Source organism: Piliocolobus tephrosceles, chromosome 3 (genome assembly GCF_002776525.5).
Source record: "Piliocolobus tephrosceles isolate RC106 chromosome 3, ASM277652v3, whole genome shotgun sequence".
Classification (NCBI taxonomy): Eukaryota; Metazoa; Chordata; class Mammalia; order Primates; family Cercopithecidae; genus Piliocolobus; species Piliocolobus tephrosceles.
The window spans coordinates 131692131-131718752 of NC_045436.1; positions in this window are offsets into that span (position 1 = coordinate 131692131).

Sequence of the window (26622 nt, forward strand, 5' to 3'; positions counted from 1 at the left end):
ACATAAGAAATGGAAAGACATGTAAGTCCCAAAGGATGATCTTTTAGATTATAAGCACGGTGAACATGCACTAGCACCCAAGTCTCACAGTGCATGGAAAAGATATCCCCTTTGTTGTCATCATCAACATAGTGAGAAGCAGTGGCATCTAAAATATTTGTGAATCTAGGCCAAATCATTCTGGTAAAAAGCTATTTGACCTTATTCCAAAATTAAAGCTTATTCCAAAATAAAGTATCATTGACATACCAACTTAACTCCTCAGCTGTGCTTCCACTGAGTTCAGGCAGAAAGTTCTAAATTACGGCATGAAGTTTCCCAGGTTTCTGTTTTGAACAAGTGTATTAGTCCATTCTCACACTGCTACAAAAGTACTACCTGAGACTGGGCAATTTATAAAGAAAACAGGTTTAATTGACTCACAATTCCACATGACTGAGGCCGCCTCAGGAAACTTACAATCATGGCGGAAGGCAAAGGGGAAGCGAAGACCTTCTTTACATTGGGGCAGATAAGAGAGAGCTAGCAAGAGTAGGGAAAACTGCCTTACCAAACCATCAGATCTCATGAGAACTCACTATTATGACAACAGCATGGGGGAAACCACTTCCATGATCCAATCACCTCCAACCTGGTTGCTCCCTCAACACCTGGGGATTACAATTCAAGATGAGATTTGAGAGGGGACACAAGGTTCAGGGAGGCTTCCAAAAATCTCCTCACTGGCCACAAAGTGTAGCTCACAGCCCAACTCATTGCATGGAGAAAAAAAAAAAAAAAAGAATGAAAGAGGAGGAGAGAGAAGAGAGAGGGATGCTTATGAGGTTCACAGAAAGAAAGATAACTCTTCAAATGAGGAAACACCTCTTCTACATTAAAAGCAAACAGACAAAAAGCCTCATTTGGAAGTCCTCCCTGAGGGGCCACAGGTAGGGGACCTAGAGAAGGATAACCTCATCCAGAATAGCGTAACTTTGCTCCAAACACACCAGCTCCCAACAGGGAATCTGAAGAGGCCAAAGGGGCAGCTAACAGATAATGGAATATGATTGTTTATCACAAAGATGCCTAGGACAGAAATTCCTGTGGGATCAACAACACAGCTAGGAAGAAAATGAAAAAGTCAGATTCTTCATCCATTTATTGAAATATTCACCAAGGCTGGGCATGGTGGCTCATGCCTATAATCCCAGCACTTTGGGAGGCTGAGGCAGGTGGATCTCCAGAGCTCAGGAGTTGGAGACCAGCTTGGGAAACGTGGAGAAACCCCATCTCTGCAAAAAATGCAAAAGAAAAAAAAAAAAAAACAATTAGCTGGGTGTGGTGTGCACACCTGTGGTCCTGAGAGGTGACTGTGCTAGCAGCCCTCACTCTCAGCACCTCCTCGGCCTCGGCGTCCACTCTGGCGGCGCTTGAGGAGCCCTTCAGCCCGTCAGGGCACAGTGGGAGCCCCTCTCTGGGCTGGGAGGCCAGAGCTGCCTCCCTCTACTCGCGGGGAGGTGTGGAGGGAGAGGCACGGGCGGGAACTGGCGCTGCGCGGGGCGCATCCAGGCCAACGCGAGTTCCGGAGGGCGGGGGCGCGGCTCCGCGGGCCCTGAACACGGAGCGGCGGGCCAGCGCCAGCGCCGGTGGCCCAGAGCAGTGAGGGACTTAGCACCGGTCCAGCAGCTGCGGAGGTTGTGCCGGGTCCCCCAGCAGTGCCAGCCCGCCGGCACTGCACTCAAATTCTCGCCAGGTTTAGCTGCCTCCCGGCGGAGCAGGGTTTGGGACCTGCAGCCCACCATGTCTGAGCTCCCCCCTGCAGTGGGGTCCTGCGCGGCCTGAGCGTCCCCCACGGGCGCAGCCCCCTTTTCCGTGGCGCCCGGTCCCATCGACCGCTCAGGGGCTGAGGAGTGCGGGTGCACAGCTGGGACTGCTGGGCAGCTCTGCCTGCACCCCAGGGCGACATCCACTGGGTGAAGCCGGCTGAGCTCCTCAGTCTGATGGGGACTTGGAGAACTTTTATGTCTAGCTAGAGAATCGTAAATACACCAATCAGCACTCTGTGTCTAGCTCAGGGTTTGTAAATACATCAATCAGTACTCTGTGTCTCGCTCAAGGTTTGTAAATATACCAATCAGTACTCTGATTAGTTAGTATCTAGCTAACCTAGTGGGGACTTGGAGAACTTGTCTATCTAGCACTCTGTCTAGCTCAAGGATTGTAAATGCACCAATCAGCACTCTGTCAAAGTGGTCCAATCAGCTCTCTGTAAAGCAGACCAATCAGCTCTCTGTAAAATAGACCAATCAGCTCTCTGTAAAATGAACCAATCAGTAGGATGTGGGTGGGGTCAGAAAAGGGAATAAAAGCAGGCTGCTGGAGCTAGCCAGCAGCAACCGGGTTAGTCCTTTTATATGCTGTGGGGGGCGTGTTCTGTCTCTTTTTGCAGTGAATTTTGCTGATGGTGGGTCTTTGGGTCCATGCTGCTTTTATGAGCTGTAACACTCACCAGGAAGGTCAGTAGCTTCACTCCTCATAGCGTGATCACAAACCCACCGGAAGGAAGATGGCTCCAGACACATCTGAACATTTGAAGGAACAAACTCTTACACACCATTTTTAGGAACTGTAAAACTCACCCCAAGGGTCCGGGGGTTCATTCTTGAAGTCAGTGAGACCAAGAACCCACGAATTCCGGACACAGTCCCAGCTGCTGGGGAGACTGAGGCGGGAGGATAACTTGAGCCCAGGAGGTAGATGTTGCAGTGAGTCGAGCTTGTGCCATTGTACGCTAACCTGTTGATCGAGTGAGACCCCACCTCAACAAGAGAAAAGAAGAAAGAAAATGTCACCCATTCTAATTCACAACAAGCAATGAAAACAAAATCCCAAATCATGCATACTTGTTAGGATGCTTTTTGCTACAAGTGACTGAATAGTCAAGTGAAAGTGGCATATCAGGTTTTCTGTTTTTCTGTAGGCCATTCCAGGTTCCGTTAATCCAACAGCCTGAGTAGGCCAGAGCTCTCAGTCATCCTTTCTGGAATTTTCTTCGCTTTCTTCTCATGGTCCAAAGATGATTGCTCCGATTCCAAGCATCGCATTCCATATGACATCATCCAAACACAGGAAAGGTCCTGGCTTAAATTGTCAGGCACCTCTCATTTCATCACAAAGGAAAAGCCTTTTCCCAGAAGCTCCTTAGCAGTCTTCCCTTCTGGAGTTGGCCCACATGACCACTCCATGCCTATAAATGGTGAAGACAGTCAGCACTTGGAACAGACGGGCACATAGCAGGAGCTTATTACATATTTGTTGAATGAATGAAAGGTGAATTGGATTACCATGGTTGGCTTAGGCCATTTTCCTAGAACACATTGTTGCTTAATGGCTGAAGAAAACTGGCATTTTCTTATCAAGGAAGAAGGAAGGAATGGCTATTGGGCAGTCAATAGTGTATGCCATATTATGCTATTTCTTAAAGCAGGGAACCAGAGCAACCCATTAAAAGGGCTTATTTTCTAATGGTTACTTTGTAAAAGAAAATGTTTTGGGATTTAAACAAATTGTTCATGCAAGAGGTATCTCATTAGCGAACAAGTTACACTATTCTGAAGAGAAATGAACATTTTTTTTTTTTTTCTGCTCCAGTTTAGACATCAGTTTGTGTAGATGTTCCTCCTGCCTAAACCCCATCTGGGTTGGGTATCCTTCCTCTGTGTTATCATGCACTCTACCTCCCCACGTTACAGCAGTTACCACACTGGATTATATGCACTTATTCTCTCCTGCAGTACAGGCTGTTCACCAAATCCTGTTTCCTTTTCTTCTGTGCTACCTTTCTCAATCCCCTTTGCAATTAGGTGTGGCCATGTGACTCAGTCTGGTCAATGGAATGTGAGTAAAGTAGTGTATACCACTTCCAAGCTTGGCCATAAAAACTACTCGTGCAGTCTCCTGGCTTTCTGTTTCTTAATCTGCTGGCTTAATGGAGAAGACTTTGTGGACATAAAAAAATGTGGAAGGAGGCTGGGATCCTGAACGACTGCATGGAACAGAATACCTGTGTTCTCAGCAATCCACGCTATTCTAAGATGACATTGGTGAAGAATGCATCTTTTGTTGTGCTAAGCCACTGAGAATTGAGTATTTGTGTTTTCGTTATGGTCGTTATCCAACTCTAACGAATACAGTTACTCATTAGAATAAAAACTTATTGAAAGTAGAAATCTCCTCTGTCTTGTTCACCATGCTGTTTCTTGACCTAGCACAGTGTCTGTCACATAATAGGCACTTAAGACACTTTTAAAAACTGAAATAAACGTAATTCTCCCAACATGTATTGAGTACCTACTAAATGTCAAAATAGCTTGAACTTTGTAATGCCATTGAAAAAACCTAAAATATTTCTTCCCTAAATTTTGAGGAGTCAAAGATACTGAAACAAAGTGTTGAGGACACCGAAAACACAGAGGAACGCTCTGCCTCAGCCTCCATTTGCCTGGTGGCAAACCCTTCCTTCCTTACTGGGGACAGCACTTGCTTATGGGTCGAAAGAGGGCATCAGCGGGCAGCAGAGGACTCGGGGAACAGATTTTACGATCTTCCCACATTGTCCTGTCTTTTAAAAGACTGGAGCCGCTCTTTCCTTTGTCTTGTCACTGTGTAGGATTTATGGCTCTTTGTTAATATGCTATTTAATCTAGGCCCCAAGCTGGCTTGAGAAATACTTTTAAACTGAGGCCTCTCTTGCATGGTGGGTGCAGCATTTGCTAATGAGCTTCTGCTTGTTTTCCTCTTTTTAATCTGATTTTTGTTTTCAGGAGAGTATCTCAACTAAGAACCTAAAAATGGAGGAAAAACAAACAAAAAAAAAGAACTTGTGTTTTCTCCCCTACATTATATTAGTAATTTTTGATATCACTTCATAGCTCAACATAGAAACAAATGTCAGCAGAAGAATGGTGAAGTTCATAATTCAGAAAGGAGAGTTTTATTTCTCTTAAGTTTGCATCCTGCAGGGTTGCATTCTTAGGAGCCGGGAGGCATAGCATCCAGCCAGGGCCCGGAAACAGACACTTCAAAGGTGGAAAGAATAAGACTGGAATTTATGCTCAGCAGGGTGGCCAAATATACATATTCAATGAGGTATAGGAGGAGTGATGAATATTTATGAGAGGAGGAACATGCGCATGTGCAACTGAACTTCATGCCGCTCCACGTTCTCAAAATGGTGGTGTTAGCATTGATATGAGAATGGGGTGTTTGTTTATGTGTTTGAGATGGAGTCTGGTTTTGTCACCCTGGCTATATCGCAATGGCGCAATCTCAGTTCACTGCAACCTCCGCCTCCCAGGTTCAAGCGATTCTCCTGCCTCAGCCTCTCGAGTAGCAGAGATTACAGGCATGCAGCACCATGCCTGGCCACTTTTTGTATTTTTAGTAGAGATGGGGTTGCGCCATGTTGGCCAGGCTGGTCTTGAACTCGTGACCTCAAGCCATTCACCCACCTGGGGCTCCCAAAGTGCTGGGATGACAGGCGTGAGCCACTGCACCCGGCCCAAGAATGGAGTTTTCAACCCTCTGAAGTCAAAAGGTGGAGGAAAGATCATAGAAATCCCCACTGCGCATTCTCCATAGACTGGACAGAACCAATCTGTGCTCTAAGGAGGCCTGTCCGACCTCCCCATTCAGTCTTGGCCTAGAACGCAGCTTCCAAGGCTTCTCTGGCGTCCCATTGACCAAGAAATAGTCCGTTCAGTCATTTTGGAGGCTTGTGATTTTATTTTTCTCGTTGACAATAAATCCCTTAAAAAGAAGGGCTGAGAATTATCTATTGTGATTGTCCTTTTTGGCAAAAAGGAAGGTAGGACAAACACTGCATCTCACTTTTTTTTTTTTTTTTTTTTTGAGACGCAGTTTCACTCTTGTTGCCCAGGCTGGAGTGCCATGGTGAGATCTTGGCTCACAGCAACCTTCGCCTCCTGGGTTGAAGTGATTCTCCTGCCTGAGCTTCCCGGGTAGCTGGGATTACAGGCGCCCACCACCACGTGGGCTAATTTTTGTATTTTCAGTAGAGATGGGGTTTCACCATGTTGGCCAGGCTAGTCTTGAACTCCCGACCTCAGCTGATCTGCCCACCTCAGCCTCCCAAAGTGCTGGGATTACAGGCATGAGCCACCGTGCCCGGCCTGCATCTCGCTTTTTAACCTGTGAGTGGTTCTAAGAACTCCAGGGGACAAAGTGGATGGTGGAAACTTCCCCCCAATTTTCATGTGTTTAAAAGGACACTTGTTAGCGCATTTGTTGGTCTGTGGATCTGTCTCTAGTTTCAACGATGTGTGGATAAAGCAGACCCAGGACTCCCTCTCTTCCACCCTCTGACTGCCCTCCCATCTCCTCTTCACCTGCAACCTCCAGAATCACCTTCTCCACTATCTCCTGCTTCTGGGGCTGTTGCAGGACTTTTCTGTAGTTCAGCTAAAGATGGGGGTCCTTGTCCCACAGCCACGAAAGTTTAGGTTCAAAGATGGTTTGAAGGGTGAGTAAGGCAGAGCTTTATTGGGTGAAAAGGAAAAAAGGGGGGAACAGGGACTCTCTGAAAGGCCAGAGCTCCTCTTGGTGCGCTTCCCGCCTGGCAGTTTGAATCCCAGCTTCCACACAGGAAGAGGAGGGGCCAGACTCTTCCCTGCTGCAACCTGCCTGAACTCCTCAAGGCTCCACCATAGTGCACAGGCTAGTTGGAGTTTTTCTGGCAACCCTTCCCACCTGACTGTGTTATGACCAGCCACACCATTTTTGTGGTTAGCTCCTTGTTGCTGACCAACCAACCATGAGCTCCCAGATGTATCAGAATTATTCCACATATGTGGAGGCAGCCATCAGCTCCATCTATGGTCTTCCTACAATTACTTCTCTCTGGGCTTCTATTTCAACCCTGATGATGTGTCTCTGGAATGCGTGGGTCACTTTTTTTTTTGGAGGCGGGAACAAGGTCTCCCTCAGTCACCCAAGCTGGAGTGCAGTGGCAGTGGTACAATCATGGCTCACTGCAGCTTTGACCTCCTGGGCTTAAGTGATCCTCGCAACTCAGCCTCTCGAGTACCTCGGACAACAGGTGTGCACCACCACACCCGGATAACTTTTTGTTTTATTTTTGTAGAGAGTGAGTCTTGCTCAGGCTGCTCTTGAACCCCCCGGACTCGAGTGATCTTCCTGCCGCACCCTCCCAAAGTGCTGGGGTTATAGTCATGACCCACAGCACGTGGCCTACTTCTTCCACAAATTGGCAGAGAAGAAGCACTAGGGTGCCCAGTGTCTCTTGAAACTGCAAAACCAGTTTGGCGGCCACACCTTCTTCCAGGACATCCAGAACCATCTAAAGATGAGTCGGGTAGTACAGATGCAGTGCCTCACATCTGTCATCCCAGCACTTTGGGAGGCCCAGGTGGGAGGATCTCTTGAGGCCAAGAGTTTAAGATCAGCCTGGGTAACACAGCAAGACCCTGTCTCTACCAAAAAAAATTTTTTAATTAACCAGGCATGGTGGCATGCACTTGTAGTCCCAGATACTTAGGAGGCTGAGGTGGGAGGATTGCTTGAGCCCAGGAGTTCAAGGTTACAGTGAGCTATGGATCATGTCACTGCACTCCAGCCTGGGTGACAGAGTGAGACTCTGTCTCAAAAAAAAAAAAAAAAAAAAAAAAGTTAAAAATACAAATCAAATTTTTTTCCCTACCACTAGAATTATTAAATTAGAACCTCTGCAGGTAGGGCTTGGGAATCTATTTTTAACCAGCTCCCCAGACATTCTGATGTCCAATGAAATATGAGAAATATTGCTGCCTACCTTGCCTATGCTCATGTGTTTTTCAGTAAGTTAATTGAAAACAATTTTAGCATCTCCCGTTCCATCAGATCCCTTTCCCTTTTAACTAGCTAATGTCCATGCTAAGAAACTGCCTAAAAATAGCTTAGGGTTTCCTTCCTGCTGGCACTGGTGGGGGTAAGACAGTTACAGGCTTCCCCTCTCACCTCTGTTTTTATTGTTTGTCTTTCATCAGTCAGCTGCAAAGCATTACTGGCTCCATATCTCACAGGTCCTTGCAAATTTCGTGCTGCCAGGACTTGGCCTAGGTTAAGGTAGCCATTGACTTTCTTTTCATCTCAAAAATGACCACTGGAATTCTCATTGTTGATGAAAGTGTAAAATGATACAATTTCTTTGGGAAAACTGCTCAGCAATGTCTACTAAAGTTAAATATGTACCCACACCATGACTCGGCAATTCCACATCTAGCTATATACCCAAGAAAAGTTGAATGTGTACATCCACAAGAAGGCATGGACACCGATGTTCATAGCAGCTCATTCATAATAGCAGCAAACTCAAAACAACCCTTCTGGGTTTGTCCAGTAACAGAAGAATGGATCAATTTATGACATACAACACTATATAGCAATCATTTAGAAAACAATTGATACATGTAGCAATACAGATGGATCTCAAAAACATGTTATGCAAGAAGAGCCATCTGCAAACGAGTATATGCTGTATTATTCCATTCATATGCACTTCAAGAACAGGCAAAGTTAACCCATGGTGATAAATAAGAATAAGAGCTACTTATAGGTGAGGGGAGGGGGCATTTGAACTGGACAGGGTATGAGATAATTTTCTGGGAAGATGGAAATGTTCTATTGACAAATCTTGATTTGGCTGGTGGCCTCAGAGGTGTATTTGTGTAAAAATTCATTGAACTGTACTCTTAAGATTTGTGCATTGTACTGTAATTCCAGATAGATGACTGGATTCCATTGCTATCAAAAGACAGATCTGAAAGCACAGGCTTGTTACTTCCCCACCCTTTCTCGTCTGAATTTCTTCCACTCCACAGGCCTCTATAGTTTTTTGTGTTCTTACGTACTTGCCAGACATTTCTTGTGGCTGCCAGTCTCTTCTGTTTTCTTCTAGAGTTTCCTCTCCTTGCAGTTGCCATGAGCAGCACCCAAACCAATGCTCTGTATCCACCCCCTTTGCCTCCAACAAAGGGAGCAAGGTTGGGTCACTAACTAGCTAGAACTCTGCATGCTTGGCCCTTTTATAACCTGAAGTAGCTGTTGCTACTTTTTTCTTTTTCTTTTTCTTTTTCTTTTTTTTTTTTTTTTTTGAGATGGCGTCTCTCTGTGTTGCCCAGGCTGGAGTGCAGCGGTGTGATCTTAGCTCACTGCAACCTCCAGTTCTTGGGTTAAAGTGATTCTCCTGTCTCAGCCTCCTGAGTAGCTGGGATTAAAGGCATGTGCCACCATGCCTGGTTAATGTTTTGTATTTAGTAGAGACGGGGTTTAACCATGTTAGTCATGCTGGTCTTGAACTCCTGATCTCAGGTGATCCACCCACCATGGCCTCCCAAAGTGCTGGGATTACAGGCATGAGCCACTGTGCCCATCTGCTGTTGCTACTCTTTATGACTCTTTAAAATCTTCCATTTCTATTTATTTGCCCATTTCCATCTTTTTCATAAATTGGCTCCCCAGCTTCTGGGGATGAATGAAAACATATTCCACTTTGGTTGGTAGATTTAATTAGGACTGCTGGAGTTTTGGACACAATCCCAGATAGATTTATCAAACAGAGTCAATGTGGCAGCAAAGCAATGTGGTGAGCTGTAACAGTGGAGGATTTAGAACACCAAAGCTGGGAGGCCAAGATTAAAGACAGTTAAATGAACTGCTAAAGTTGGATGATCAATACAAAAGAGAGAGCACAGATGTGTGTAAAAGCCCTCACATGTATGTTGTATCTTAATTTTTCACTCAGAAATTTACAAATGATAAAATTCAGGTTTTTCAGAGCAGAGATGCCAACATATTTGGACAGAATCTGATTTTTGTTCCAAAGTGGAATGAATGAAACTCTGCCCACGGTTGAAACAACCTAATCCAAAAGGAGAAAAAAAACTGTAAAGCTAAACTACTGAACATTTCTGAGTCACCCACAATAATGAAAGTATCAGTTAAACAGGAGAAATTAAGGAGCCATTTTGACTTGGAAGGAGAGTCTGTTCTTGAGGGCATGTTGTCTTTGCTGATAGCTGTTCTTGGGTAAAAGTAGACAGGGAAAAAGAGTAGTCATTTCTCAAGTAATCCCAACCTGTTAAGAAGGCATGATGCTCTAGGCTGGTGGTGCTCAACCTTGGTTGCATCCTGGAATTACCTGGGGAGCTTTAAAAGCCACTGTGGCCTGGATCCCACCCCAGAGATTCTGATTTAAATGTCTGGGTGTGGCCTGGGCATCAGGATTCTTAAAAGCTCCCATGTGATTTTAATGTGCAGCCAAAGTTGAGAACCACTACTCTAGATTCTAGAACCTGGACCCAGCACGGCACCTCACAGGCTACTAAACATTCAATAAATATGTGTTGTACTGGTAACAGTAATTTTAAATGTTTTAAGTTGAGATATAATCCACATAACAAAATCCACCACTTTAAAATTTGATTTGCTGATTTTTTTGTCCACTTATCATGTCATATAACCATCACTCCTATATAATTCCAGAACATTCCCATCACCCCTGCTGTAGACTAAACATTTGTGTCCCTCCAAAATTCGTATGTTGAAATCCTAACCCCCAATGTGATAGTATTAGGAGGTGCCTTTGGGAGGTGACTAAGTCATAAGGGTGGAGGCCTCATGAATGAGATTAGTGCTCTTACAAGGAAGAGACAGAAGAGCGCTCTACTCTCTAGTAGATGAGGATACAATGAGAAGACAGCATCTACAAACCAGCAGGTGGGCTCTCACCAGACACAAGATCCACCAGCTCCTTGATCTTGGACTTCCCAGCCTCTAGAACTGTGAGAAATAAATGTTTGTTGTTTAAGGCACCCAGTATATGTTAATTTGTTATAGCAGGCCTATATTAGGCCATTCTTGCATTGCTACAAAGAAGTACCTGAGACTGGGTAATTTTTAAAGAAAAGAGGTTTAATTGGCTCATGGTTCTGCAAGCTTTACAGGAAGCAAGGTGCTGGCATCTGCCTGGCTTCCAGAGAGGCCCCAGGAAGCTTATAATTATGACAGAAGGCAAAGGGGGAACAGGCACATCACATGGTAAAAGTAGGAGCAAGCAAGAGAGAGTTCAGGGGGCAGATGGCACACATTTTAAATGACTAGATCTCATGTGAACTCAGAGAGAGAGAGCTCACTTAGCACCAAGGGGATGGTCGCAAGCCATTCATGAGGGATCTACCCTTATGATCCAAACACCTCCCACCAGGCGCCACCTCCCACACTGGGGGCTACAATTCAACATGAGATTTAGGCACAGCATCTAAACCATATCACAGCCCAGTATGGTTTGGTTGTGTCCCCACCCAAATCTCATCTTGAATTGCAGTTCCCATAATTCCCATGTGTCGGGGGAATGACCAGGTGGGAGGTAATTGAATCATGGGGGCAGCTACCCCCATGCTGTTCTCATGATAGAGAGTGAGTTCTCGTGAGATATGATGATTTTATAAGAGGCTTCTCCCCCTTTGCTCAGCAGTGCCACCATGTGAAGAAGGACGTGTTTGCTTCCCTTTCCGCCATGATTGTAAGTTTTCTAAGGCCTCTCCTAAGCCCTGTGGAACTGTGAGTCAATTGAACTTCTTTCCTAATAAATTATAATTACTGCTGGGCAGTTCTTTATAGTAGTGTGAGAATGGACTAATACACAGCCCAAACTAAGACAACTCCAAAGAGAAACCCTATACCTATTAGCAGTCTCCATTCTCTCCTCCCCTGAACCCCCAACCACTTATCTATTTTCCGTCTTTGTGAAGTTTCCTATTCTGGATATTTTATACACATAGAATCATATGATACATTGTCTCATGCAGACCAGACCAAACCAAAATGGAGTCTGAAGCTTATGTTAACTGAAGCAGGTACATCCCCACATGGACCAGTGTTTTCCTAAAAGCAAGAGATTCACAGCAACCAGAAAAAGCCGAGTTTGCTTGAGTCAGCATAATAAGGAAGTCCCCTCTGCTTTAACCCTTATAAGAAGTGACCTGTAGTAAGCCTGTGTTAACCAATCTACTTTTTAAAATTATTGTTTCCTCTGTTCCAATGATGCATTCTGAAAAAACTTTTTAAACATTATTGTTTCCTTGTTCCCACTTACAAAGTCTATTCTGCCATGCCCAGGAGAACACTCATTCTATTCTATAGATTGAAGTGTTGCCCAATTATAGAATAGCAAATAAAATTCACTTAGATTTTTAAACTAAATGTGTCATAATTTTATCTTTTGACATAAGTTGCCCTATTTGTACCAACAATTTAGAATTGTGAGTGAAAACCCCACCAATAGTTTTAGATTCTGCAATTAGTAAATAAGTTGTAGACCATCTCCAAAGCCAAGGAAGTTTCAAAACAATAGCAGCAATCTAAGAGGTCCTGTTTATAGGGTTAGCTGAGCCTAAACAAGGATAATAATCAGGGAACTTGCTTTACACTGTTGGGGGAAAAAGCCACAATAGGGCTAGATTTAACAAGTATCCCAGAGAGAAGGATTGTTTTGCTTTAAGAAGCTGAACAGCTAGCCAGAAGGAGAGAGAACCTTTGGTATTTTTTTCCTGCTCTGGCCAACATTGTCATTCCTTTCATCTTCTCTCATGAGGAATATACTATGTTGTCCAGTCCTGGTACAAAATACTTATTCCATAAAAGCACATGAGTCTCCATCCTGACAATCAGAAGGGACTTTCCCTTCAATCTCTCCTCTTTTGTGCTCTGCACTCCTTAATGCTTGGGGGATGTGGAGAGCAATAAGAAAAGCAAAGCCAAAGAATTAGGATCCCTGGGTCGTTTAATGAAGCTAGTTTATTTATTTATTTATTTATTTTAGAGCCTGAGACTTACTTGGGGATATTAAAAAGTCTGATAAAGTTGATCCAAATTCCACAAATATGGACTAAATTCAGGTTCATTTCAGTACAGTAAACATTGCCAGAGTGGCTACAAGGTGGCAGACAAAGGGCTGGGCACTGGGGTCCAGAGACGAATGAGGCCTTGACCCTGCTCTCACTAGATGGGTTTACTTAGCATCCAGCTCCAGAATTTAAGCAGATTTCCCAGGGGCCATGTATGTCTGTCTTATACAGTACAATTGCTCTCCAAGTTTGCATGTACCTTCAGAACTGAACTCAGGTTAAGGATCAAGCAGAAGCTCAGATGTGGTTGGAAAAAGGGTGTTGGCCTTCCATGCTTAAAGGTGTAAGACCTGATGCATATAAGCTCACCCTGTGATGAGACATCCCTGCAGAGCCTCCTTAGCTGGTTTTCACAACATTTTGAGATCAGGATACATCTTAGAGTCACGTACTCAGGAGGTGGAGAGGGAAAGGCTACCTCCCCCTGACAATTGCTGCACTTTCCATTCCAGTGGGTAACAGAATGCTGGGCACCCAAACAGCTTATCTAGGCCCAGCTGTGAGGCTAAGAAGACATATTGTCCTCTCTTTATATAGGAAATGCTAGAGGACTAGAAAGGCTGACAATAAGACTGTTAATGACTTTGAAAAGATTTAGAGCTGCAAGGAACTGTGGAGAACATTTGAGTCCCGAGCAGTGGAAGCAAGAGGGGAGTGGTGAACAGAATGGACACTGGAGCAAAGAGCTTGTTGTCATTGTCCTTCTTCTCCATGGGCATGGCACCTCCCAGCGGTGGGCCACCCAGCTGGGCCCTGGGGCTCCAGCCCACATGGGAAACCCTGGAGCCAAATACTGCCACTGTGGCCTCCCTGCTTAGTTGAGTAGAGATTGAATAAAGGTTTCATCAGACAACTCACAAAAAAGAAAGTCAATGGGCTCACACAATCCCCTTTCCACAGAAACAGGGCCTATCTTGGACAAAATTATAAATTTTGGACTGGTTTCCGAGGTCTTTTTGTAACCACCCAATGGGTTCATCTTGCCGGCTGCCCAGACAGAGCCAATTTATTAGGACAGAAATTGCATAGAGAAAGAGTTTAATACAAGTAGAGCCAGCTAAACAGAAGACTGGAGCTTTATTATTACTCAAATCAACCTCCCTGAAAATTTGGAGGCTAGGATTTTTTTAAAGATAGTTTGGTGGGTGGGGGCTAGAGAATGGGTGCTGCTGATTGGTTGGGGATGCACTCATAGGGTGTGGAAATAGTCCTCCTGCCCTGAGTCTGCTTTTGCGGAGGGGCCACAGGACTAGTTGAGTCATGAGTGGATTCATCAGGTTGTCAGAAATGCAAAAGTCAGAAAAGACACTTCAAAAGGCGAATCTTAGGGTCTACAATACTGATGTCATTTACAGGAGTAATTGGGGAAGTTACAAACCTGACCTCTGGAACAATGGCAGGTTATCATTTAACTATACATACATCTTAGCAGAATTCAAGCCTGTCTTATAATCCTAACTTTGCAGACTTCAGTTTTACAAAGAAAGTTTAGTTTGGGGGAGGGCTATTATTATCCTTGCTTTAAGGTTACATGATAAACTAAATTTCTCCCAAAATTAGCTTGGCCCATGCCCAGGAATGACCAAGGACAATTTGGAGGTTAAGGTCAAGATGGACTTGGTTAGGTCAGATCTCTTTTACTGTCATACTTTTCTGTTATAATTTTTACAAAGGCAGTTTCACTTTCATATTTTATTTCTCATCCCAGTCACCCATGGGAGACTATGGCCTTTTCCTTATCTTCATCTTCTTCCATCAAAACTTATCTGTCCTATGTCTCATTCTTTCAGTTTCCTCTCTGCTCAACTGTGTTGAAAGGTACCCAATGTCTCCAAATGTGTCCACATATGCAATGGTTGGTATCGGCTGGGAAGGGAAGTCTTATGACTTAGCAGCAGCGACCACTGTGGTCAACCCACAGGGTAGCCACAGGACTTTCTTGAAAGCTTCTTGGAGAAACCCCAGAGATTGTCAGGGAAGCACACCTTCTGACTTCACTCTGTTGAGAAATAACTCCTGCTATCTGGAAGCTGAAATTTTACGAGGGGAGATAAGACCTACATATAAATAAAATATATGGCCTGTATTAGTCTGTTTTCATGCTGCTGATAAAGACACACCTGCAACTGGGAAGAAAAGGAGGTTTAACTTGACTTACAGTTCCACATGGCTGGGGAGGCCTCAGAATCATGGCAGGAGGTGAAAGGCACTTCTTTTTTATTTTTTTGAGATGGAGTCTTGCTCTGTCTCCCAGGCTGGAGTGCAGTGGCGCGATCTCGGCTCACTGCAAGCTCTGCCTCTCGGGTTCACGCCATTCTCCTGCCTCAGCCTCCCGAGTAGTTGGGACTACAGGCGCCCATCACCATGCCTGGCTAATTTTTTGTATTTTTATAGAGATGGGGTTTCACCATGTTAGCCAGGATGGTCTCAATCTCCTGATCTCATGATCCGCCTCCCAAAGTGCTGGGATTACAGGCATGAGCCACCGCACCCAGCGAAAGGCACTTCTTACATGGCAGCAGCAAGAGGAAGTTGAGGAAAAAGCAAAAGTGGAAACCCCCGATAAACCTGTCAGATCTTGTGACACTTATTCACTATCATGAGAATAGCACGGGAAAGACTGGCCTCCATGATTCAAGTACCTCCCCTGGGTCCTCCCACAACCTGTGGGAATTCTGGGAGATACAATTCAAGTTGAGATTTGGGTGGGAACACAGCCAAACCATATCATTCCACTCTTGGCCCCTCCAAATCTCATGTGCTCACATTTCAAAACCAATCATGCCTTCCCAACAGTCCCCCAAAGTCTTAACTCATTTCAGCATTAATCCAAAGTCCACAGTCCAAAGTCTCATCTGAAACAAGGCAAGCCCCTTCCTCCTATGAGCCTGTAAAATCAAAAGCAAGCTAGTTATTTCCTAGATATAATGGGAGTACAGGTATTTTATAAATGCAGTCATACTAAATGGCAGAAATTGGTCAAACCAAAGGGGTAACAGGCCCCATGTAAGTCTGAAACCCAGCAGGGCAGTCAAATTTTAAAGCTCCTAAATGATCTCCTTTGACTCCAGGTCTCACATCCAGGTCACCCACAAGAGATGGGTTCCCATGGTCTTGGGCAGCTGCACCCCTGTGGCTTTGCAAGGTACAGCCTCCCTCTTGGCTGCTTTCACAGGCTTGCATTGGGTGTCTGCAGCTTTTCCAGGGTGCACAGTGAAAGCTGTTGGTGGATCTACCATTCTGGGGTCTGGAGGACAGTGACTGTCTTCTCACAGCTTCACTAGGCAGTGCCCCAGTAGGGACTCTCTGTAGGGGGGCTCCACATTTCCCTTCCACACTATCCTAGAAGAGATTCTCTATGAGAGCCCTGCCCTGCAGTAAACTTTTGCCTGGGCACCCAGGCATTTCCAAACATCTTCTGAAATCTAGGTGGAGGTTCCCAAACCTCAATTCTTGACTTCTGTGCACCCACAGGCTCAACACCATGTGGAAGCTGCCAAGGCTTGAGGCTTCCACCTTCTAAAGTCACAGCCCGAGCTCTGTGTTGGCCCTTTTCAGCCAAGGCTGGAGAGGCTGGGACACAGAACACCAAGTCCCTAGGCTGCACATAGCACAGGGACCCTGGGACCAGCCCACGAAACCACTTTTTCCTCCTGGGCCTCCAGGCCTGTGATGGGAGGGGCTGCCATTAAGGTCCCTGAAATGGCCTGGAGACATTTTCTCCATGGTCTTGGGGATTAACATTAGGATCCTTGCTAGTTATGCAAATTTCTGCAGCTGGCTTGAATTTCTCCTCAAAAAAAAATGGGTTTTTCTTTTCTACTGCATCATCAGGTTGCAACTTTTTGAAACTTTTATGCTCTTTTTTTCCCTTCTAAAACAGAATGCTTTTAACAGCACCCAAGTCACCTTTGAAAGCTTTGCTGCTTAGAAATTTCTTCTGCCAGATACTCTAAATCATCTCTCTAAAGTTCAAAGTTCCACAAATCTCTAAGGCAGGAGCAAAATGCTGCCAGTTGCTTTGCTAAAACATAACAAGAGTCACCTTTGCTCCAGTTCCCAACAAGTTCCTCATCTCCATCTGCAACAACCTCAGCCTGGATTTCATTGTCCATATCATTATCGGTATTTTTGTCAAAGCCATTCAACATGTCTCTAGGAAGTCCAAACTTTCCCACATTTTCCTGGCTTCTTCTGAGCCCTCCAAACTGTTCCAGCCTCTGCCTGTTACCCAGTTCCAAAGTTTCTTCCACATTTTTGGGTATCTTTTCAGCAATGCCACACTCTACTGGTACCAATTTACTGTATTAGTCCATTTTCATGCTGCTGATAAAAACATACATGAAACTGGGAAGAAAAAGAGGTTTAATTGGACTTACAGTTCCACATGAGTGGGGAGGCCTCAGAATCATGGTAAGAGGTGAAAGACACTTCTTACGTGGCAGTGGCAAGAGAAAAAATGAGGACGAAGCAAAAGTGGAGACCCCCAATAAACCCATCAGATCTCATGAGACTTACAGACTATTACGAGAATAGCACAGGAAAGACCAGCTCCCTGATTCTGTTACCTCCTCCTGAGTCCCTCACACAACACATGGGAATTCCGGGAGATACAATTCAAGATTTGAGCGGGGACACAGCCAAACCATATCATGGCCAAATAATACTTTGAAATGTGGATTTCTTTCTTTTACTCTCTGTAGGGCTCCTCTCCCTTCCTCCAAGAAGGCTCTTGGCCTCATTGCCTTGGGGAAGGAATGTAGCAAGGGAGAACACAGATAAAGCTTGAAAGTGGTTTTTTGCTCCTTGTCCCAAAAGCTTACACCCATAGGGAATCCAAGGGGTGGGGCACTGTGAAGGAAATTAAAAAAAAAAAAAGAACCTGTGTCATCCCCAAACTGGAGTTTTCCATGGGTAGGGGTAAAGAAGAAAAAAGGAGAGGCCATGAGTTCTAGGAGTGGAAAGGATTGTGCCTGGCTTTGCAACATGGTCACTACTTAGAAAAGAAAACCCTAGAGAGAAAATGGCTGTGTCTAAGTAGAAAGAATTAAAGGAGCCTCGTCAAAGGCTCCCATATCCTGGGCAGGCTAGAAAGGCAGCAGGAAGTTGGAGGACCCAAACGGAACATACGCAGAAGAACACATCCTAGCAGTAACCCGTGTGGACCAGAGCCCAGAGGATCATCCTGATCCGCCTTCCCTCCCATAATCCCCTAACCCCAGCCCTCCAGCCCCACCACTCAACATCTTAGCACTTGGGAGGCTCCTGAAAATTTAGAAAGGTGTGAGACTGTTTTTCCACCAGCTGAGTTGGGGGAAAAAGGCTCAAAGTCAGAAAGCAAGCTGAGTTATGGAGAATAAAGTCATGCTTTTCATAGACCTGAGTTTACAGCCATGATACAAGGCAGAGAAGGCAGTGTGTGGCACGGGGGAGAAGGATGTAGGTGGCTCTTGGGCTGGAGGAGGTTGGAGTCTGATTGTGGCAAGTCAGTTTGAGTTCTCCTGGATTAGCCAAACTCTCACCACAGGGAGGGAGTTGAAGACTTGGTTCTCTGCCTGAGCAAAACCTGTATGTTCTCAGAAAAAAAAGAAATGTGTTATTGCTGATCAACAAGATACTAACAATAAAGCACTTTGTTAAACACCTTCATATATGTTTGTTGATATGCTGAATCCTGTAGTGAGAATTGCTAAGATACAGTGTTTACTTAATAAATAAGCTGAGGGAGATTTGGAACTTTGCCCATAAAGGGTGAAATAGAGTCATCTGGATAGATTTAATGTTCATGATAGTCAACCAAATGAGAAAGCTTATTTTGGCAATGGGTGCAAGGTATTTTTATTGCTCTCCTTTGGTTCTTATTCCTTATTGCCTTTGCAAAATAAATAATGCTGCTTCATACAAAATAAACTTCAAGCATGCTTTAACCTGATTTGTGTGGATGAGTCAAGATTTCCCCAAGAAGCTATCCTGCAGCAGTCTCTTCTTCCACTAATTTAGTTTTGTAAAAAAATTAATAGACTTTCTTTTCTTTTTTAGCAGTTTAGGTTTACAGAAAAATTTAGCAAAAAATACAGAGTTCCCATATATACCTCTGCTCCCTACCTCGCCCCCCAATTTCTCTTATTACATCTTGCATTAGTGTGGAATAATTGTTAAAAAATTGATGAGCCAATACTGATCATTATTATTAACTAAAGTCCATAGTTTACATTAGGGTCCACTCTTTGTGATGTATATTCTATGGGTTTGAATAAATGTATGATGGCATGTTTCTACCATTACAGTATCGCACAGAGTAATTTCACCACCCTAAAAATCCTCTGTGCTCCACCTATTCGTTCCTCTCTCCCTTTCCCCGCTCCAGCCCTGGCAGCCACTCCTATTTGCTTTTATTAATACAGCAAATGAAATGAGAATCCAATGAATACACATTTACATTGTATATCTAACCTTTTATACCAGTTTACATTGTCTCTATCTTTATCAGTAGGCAAGTTTATATTTTTCCATAGCTATAATAACTGTGCATATTATTTTCAATTCTAATTGTGTTCAATCAACATCACTTCATAGATCTATTCCTATGTACAAGCAGAGTCCACACACATATCATCTTTTATCTTGCATAATGTCTGAGGATGAATTACCTTATACTTGCTATGATTTTTCAGCATAAATTGGTGATTTCAGGATAAATCACCTACAGTTATGAGATGTTTGCTCAAGTTCTAGCTCTTCAACATAAACCACTGGCATTGCCATACAATTTGATTCTTGTGAACTAAATGGTGTCATACAGAGAGGATCATTTTTCTTCAAAGAACAAGTTTTTGGAGATCTCTCATAATTCAAGGTTCATTTTTCCATAGGAATAAATAAAGAGTATGAGAGATGCATTCTGGGGGTACAAAAATCTATAACTATTGCAGCACATGTTTGTTTTAATGCTGTTTTTCATTTTTTTGCACTATTTTTAATTTTTCCTATAGGACAGTCTCCTAAATTAATAGTATAGTAATAATTAGCATTATTCATACCATTTTCTCATATCTAAATTTCATGCTGGACTTTCTGATTTATAGTTGTATTTTTCCAGTCCATTTTTAGCAACATCATCACTTGAATGACATTTTTATAAGATTTGTGAAATCGTTCAAATTATACTAACAGTCGCTATTAGAATAACAATATAATACATACTAACCTCACTCATAGGATTTCAGATGTCTTTGAATAACCATGGTTCTCCCAACATGGAGAATGAAGAGGATTACAGTCTGCTAACTGAAGGGGCACTCTCATATGCTAGGCAGCAAAAGAGAACAGTTTACAAGTCACTTCCTTACAGCGAGACTTAATATTTTTATATCATGCTGCATTACATTACTTTAAATAGAGTATTTAAAGTATTTCCACAGCAGAATGCATGCAGCCTTCAGCTGGCCCCGCTGAACTGCATGCACCTTAAAAACAACTAGAAGAAGGCCGGGCAAGGTGGCTCATACCTGTAATCTCAGCACTTTAGGAGGCCGAGGCAGGCAGATCACCTGAGGTCAGGAGTTCGAGGTCAGCCTGACCAACATGGAGAAACTCCATCTCTACTAAATACACAAAATTAGCTGAACATGGTGGCACATGTCTGAATCCCAGCTACTCGGCCAGCTGAGGCAGGAGAATTACTTGAATCCAGGAGGCGGAGGTTGCAGTGAGCTGAGTTCATGCTGTTGCACTCCCGCCTGGGCAACAAGAACAAAACTCCGTCTCAAAACAACAACAACAACAACAAAAAACTAGAAGTTTCCTTATCATCCAAATAAACCAAAAATCTCTTTTGGAACATAAGTTTGAGGTTTTCTTTTCTTTCAACATAAAAAACTTCCAAGGAGCTGGACAACAGTAACTCATTTAAAGAGGTTTCATTCTGACTATGCAAGCCACAGTCTGATTCTTGGGTCCTGACTTTCCTTTCCTTGTGAAGTGACTGTAGATTGTAGGCAAGGCTGCGGCCCTGGTCTAGCAATTCCCACGCAGGATTTACAGCCTCGCTGCTGAAGGGATGCCCAGTGAGAGGCTTTGAAACAGCTTGTTTAGGTAAATGTAGATGCTGCCACGTCCCAGTTAGCCAGCCTTAGCCGTGACTCTGCAGTGCCTGATAGAGCTGCACTGATAGACGTTCCTCAGGTCAGACCTGCAGACCATCCTACAACAGCTGCTCCATGGAGATTAAAGCTATATAAGCTCGTTTTTTGTTTTTTGTTTTTTTTTTTTTCACTGTTGAGTTGTAGGAGTTCCTTATACATGTAGGAGATTAACCCCTTATCAAATAGTTTGCAAATATTTTCTCCCACTTCATGGGTTGCCTTTTCACTCTGCTGATTTTCTTTGCTGCGCAGAAGCTTTTTAGTTCAATGTAGTTTCACTTACTTATATTTTAGTTTTGTTGCCTATGCTTTTGATGTTATATTGTGAAGATGTGGAAGCACCCTAAATGTTCATCTGCAGATGAACAAATAAATAAAATGTGGTATATATATATATACAACAGAATATTCTTCAGCCTTAACAAAGAAGGAAATCCTGCCACATGCGACGATATGGACGAAGCTTAAGGACATCGTGCTGAGTGAAATAAGCCAGTCACAGAAAGACAAATACTGTATTATTCCACTTACATGAGGTATCTAAAACAGTCAAATTCATAGAATCAAAGAGTGGAACGGTAGTTGCCAGCCACCGGGGGGAGAAGAAAATGGGAAGTTACTAACAACAGGCATCAAGTTTCAGTGAAGCCAGATGAATAAACTCTAGAAATCTGCCCCATTGTACCTATACAATAGTTCCTCCTTAACTGCAGTTTTGCTTTTAGAGGTTTCAGTTACCCAAGGTCAATCACAGTTTGAAAATAAGTGAGTAGCGTACAATGCAATATTTTGACACAGAGAGAGAGAGAAAAACCACGTTCACGTAACTTTTATTACACTATATTATCATAATTGTTCTATTTTATTATTAGCTATCATTGTTCATCTCTTACAGTGCCTTATTTATAAATTAAAGTTTATCATGGGCATGGCGTCCTAATTAGGGAAAAGGAGTCAGGCTTATAGGACCAGGGGAAAGCTAAGAGATATAACAAATAAGCTATATGTTTGCCTTTCTTCGTGGTCCAGAACATATAAACAAAAACAGGAAGCAGATAAGCTACAGGGCTGCTTTTCTTTATATCCCAGGACATATGGCCCTCCTGCACAGATAGCATACAGAACTCTCAAACTTCCTGCTTACCATCAAATGCTTCAGTTTATCAAACACCCCAACTGGCAGAAGAATGCAAGTTAAGCTCCCTGTTGCCTTGGTGTTATCGATCATCCCCAGTTCCATTCTGTAAAATCCTCAGCAAGCCTTTTGACATGGTTTGGCTATGTTCCCACCCAAATCTCATCTTGAACTGTAGTTCCCATAATCCCCATGTGTGGTGGGAGGGACCCAGTGGGAGGTAATTGAATCATGGGGGCGGTTACCCTCATGCTGATCTTGTGATAGTGAGTTCTCACGAGATCTGATGGTTTTATAAGGGGCTTTTCCTTTTTTGCTTGGCACTTTTGGGTTCTGCCACACTGTGAAGAAGCACATGTTTGCTTCCCCTTCTGCCCTGATGGTAAGTTTCCTGAGGCCTCCCCAGTCCTGAATAAACTGAGTCAATTAAACCTCTTTACTTCATAAATTACCCAGTCTTGGGTATGTCTTCATTAGCAGCGTGAGAACGGACTAATACACCTTTGTTTCCTTGCAGTCTGCTCCTCTTGTGCTGGTTCTGCCTGCTGCCTCCTGGCAAAGTGTTTTCATACTTTTCTTAATAAATCCTCCTTGTCTACAACTGTCTTAGTAAATTCTTTTATCCCCTACTGATATGGGAGTGCTGGGAAGGGAAGAGCGTGGTCCCTTTAAATGATATGAAAGTGGAGAAGGGAAACGCCAGGCAGAGCAGGGCATGATCCCTGGCTAGGGCTCTACCCTCACCGACCTAGGTGAGGACAGGCACTTCTGCCTTTCCATCCAAATGTTGCATTGTCCAAGTCCGCCCTGGCCCTATAAAAGCCTGAGACCCTAGCAAGGCAGAGACACAAGCAGCTGGATGTCGTGAGGAACAAGGCAGAAGAAGACACAAGCATCTGGTTGTCGAGAGCATACTGGTGGAAGAGCGTGCCGACAGGCACTGGCAAGCCATTGACCAGCAGAAGGACGCGGAATTTGGCCGGAGCAGTCAGAGGCGGCCCGAATCCAGGCAAAAACCTTCTCCCTTCTGGCTGCCCCATCTGCTGAGAGCTACTTCTACTCAATAAAACCTTGCGTTCATTCTCAAGCCCACATGTGATCGATTCTTCTGGTACACCAAGGCAAGAACCCAGGCATACAGAAATCCCTCTGTCCTTGTGATAAGGAAGGGGGTGTGATTGAGCTGGTTAACACAAGCCGTCTATGGACAGCTAAACAAAAAGAACACCCTGTAACACATGCCCACTGGGGCTTCAGCTGTAAACATCACCCCTAGACACTGCCGTGGGGTCAGAGCCCAACAGCCTGCCCATCTGTATGCTCCCCTAAAGGTTTGAGCAGTGGGGCACTGAAGAAGCGAGCCATACCCCCATTGCATGCCCTGCGAGGGGGACAAGAGGCCCTTTCCTGTTTTACTACCACTGGCTCAGGTAGTCATTGCCACCCCACAACAATAGGTTGGTAGGTGGTAGGAAGAAACATAGTACAGTCATGTGCTGCACAACATTTTGGTCAATAACAAGAGTACATGTACGACAGTGGTCCCATTGTATTTCTACACGGCCTTTTCTATGTTTAGCTCCACAAATACTTTACATTGTGTTAAAATTGCCTACAATATTCAATACAGTAACAAAATTCAGCACAGTAACTATACAGGCTTGTAGTTGAGGAGCAATAGGCTGTACCACCTAGGCTTGTGCAAGCACACTCTATGATGTTCAAGAATGACAAAATCACCTAGTGACACATTTCTCAGAGCATATCCCTGTCACCAAGTGACACATGATGTATACATAAGGTTCTGTACTATTCGAGGTTTCAGGCTCCCCTCAGGGTCTTGGAAGGTATCCCCTGCGGACAAGGAGGGACTACTAAAATTAGCAATAATGTATTGTATACTTACAAAATCTGTTAAGGGGGTAGATCTCTTGTTTAGTGTTCTTACCACAATGAATAAAATAAAATAAATAACTATGTAGATTAACACAGGAACGTGAACACAGGAAAATACAGACACCTTGCATTGAACACCTGACTTGGCAGATGAAGGCTAATAAAGGAAGATCTTAAAAAAGGAATGACTCCCACACCTTGGAATTATTCAGCAGAGAGTCTGAACTTAGAGAGCCCCCGTGTGTCTCTTGTGTGAAAAGTCCTCACCACGGTCTACAGCCCTGGCTCCTGGCTATTACTCTGATTGCCATCTGTCACTGTCCACTAGCTCACTTTGCTCCAGAGGGAAAAGGAAAGAGAACTCAAGGATTTTGTCAGTATTAAAGGGACAAATAAAAGAAGCCATACAAGATCATACTTCTTATAAATTACTTACCTGGTGAACCCACACTGGTTCTTTGATACTTGCTACTCAAGGTGGTGGGGTCCACACGCCCAGCAGGCAGCCTGTTAGGCGCTGACTTGTGTCTCCACAAAATTCATGTGTTGAAGTCTTAACCCCCAGTACCTTAGAATGTGACTGTATTTGGAGACAGGGCTTTTAAAGAAATAATTGAATTAAAATGAGGTCATTAGGTGAGCCCTAATTCAATATGATTGATGTCCTTTAAAGAAGAGGAAATTTGAACACAGATGCACTAGCAAAAAACTAAAGACACAGAGATTGCCAAGGACAGAGATCTCAGAAGGAAACAACCCCACCAACACCTTGATCTCAGACTTGCAGCCTCCAGAGCTGTGAGATCATAAATGTCTGTTGTTTAAGCCACCTAGACCATGGCACTTTATGATGACAGCCCTAGCGAATTAATTCATGGCTCTAGCATCACCTGGGAGCTCCTTAGAAATGCTCACACTCAAGCCCCAATTCAGATCTACTAAATCTCCAGGAGATGAAACTCCAGAATTTGTATTTTAGCAAATCCTTTGAGTGATTCTTGTGCAAGTAAATTTTGAGCAGCACTCATCTGAGTGGTGGTCCTTGGCTGCACATTAGGGTCACCTGGGCAACTTTTGAAATAAGCCTCACCTTGAGATTGATTCACTTGGTCAAGGGTTGCCTGGTCAGGGGTTGCAAGGGTGGACTAGACTTAAGTATTTTGTTTGTTTGTGTGTTTGTTTTGAGATAGAGTCTCACTCTTTAGCCTAGTCTGGAATGCAGTGGTGTAATCTCAGCTTACTGCAACCTCTGCCTCCCAGGTTCAAGTGATTCTCCTGCCTCAGTCTCCCCAGTAGCTGGGATTATGGGCGCTTGCCACCATGTCCAGCTAATTTGTGTACTTTTTAGTAGAGATGGGGTTTCACCATGTTGGCCAGGCCGGTCTTGAACTCCTGACCTAGGTGATCCACCTGCCTCGGTCTCCCAAAGTGCCGGGATTACAGATGTGAGTCACCACGCCCAGCCAGCTTAAGTATTTTTTAAAGCTCCTCTGTTGACTCCAAGTTGCAGGCAGGGTTGCCATACCCTGATTTAGTGCCTGCTGGCATAGTGTAGAAACCTACAGAAGAGATGACTGATCGCAGGTACTTTGGGGTAAACTGAGGCAGTTTACTACCTCCCTAGCCTAAGGAGCTTCTTCAGTAATGTGTGCCTTCAAGAACAAACTGGATATTTTTCTCTAGAGGTAACGAAGAAGCATTCTTCCTCCACCTGCAAATCCTCAGCTTCCTTCTGTGACTTGGGAAGCACCAACGCTGAGGAGGTAAAGGCATTGTCACAAATCAGAGCAGCCTGACTCGTCAGATTGGGAGAGGAATTTAGGAATTCTGGATCTGGTACTGCTGTCCTTTTGCCTCATGTGGAACTGGGCAAATGCAATGCCCCTCCCGAATAGCGTAAGGATGTATTGTGCTATTTCTCCTAAGGGGTTAGTAAAGCTTATATTCTAAGCTTCTGGGGCTCCTCATTTAGGATTTTATAAACATCCATGCTGAGGTGTAAATGCCTGATAAGGATTAATAAGGTACCTTTTCTGCTGTGTTTGCATTTTAAAAAGAGATAAACCTTTAGGTGGTGGGGAAACAACTCTGGAGGTGGAATTTTTATGAGTTAGCAAACTGGCAAGAGAGATAGGGTTTTGACAGAAAAATAAAAATAGCAATGATAACAATCATTGAGTGTATACCCTGTGCCAGAAATGCCTGTACTCAGAAGCGTTTCACCCATTGTCTCGCTTAATCTTCACAAGCATGCTGGAGGCAAGATCAGAGAAAACCTTTTTTTTTAAGATGGATCTCGCTCTGTTGCCCAGGCTGGAGTTCAGTGGCACGATCTTGGCTCACTGCAACCTCTGCCTCCTGGCTTCAAGCTGTTCTGCCTCAGCCTCTGGGGAAGCTGAGATTACAGTTGTGTGCCACCACTCCTGGTTAATTTTTGTATTTTAGTAGAGGCATTTAAAAAAGAGATAAACCTTTAGGTGGT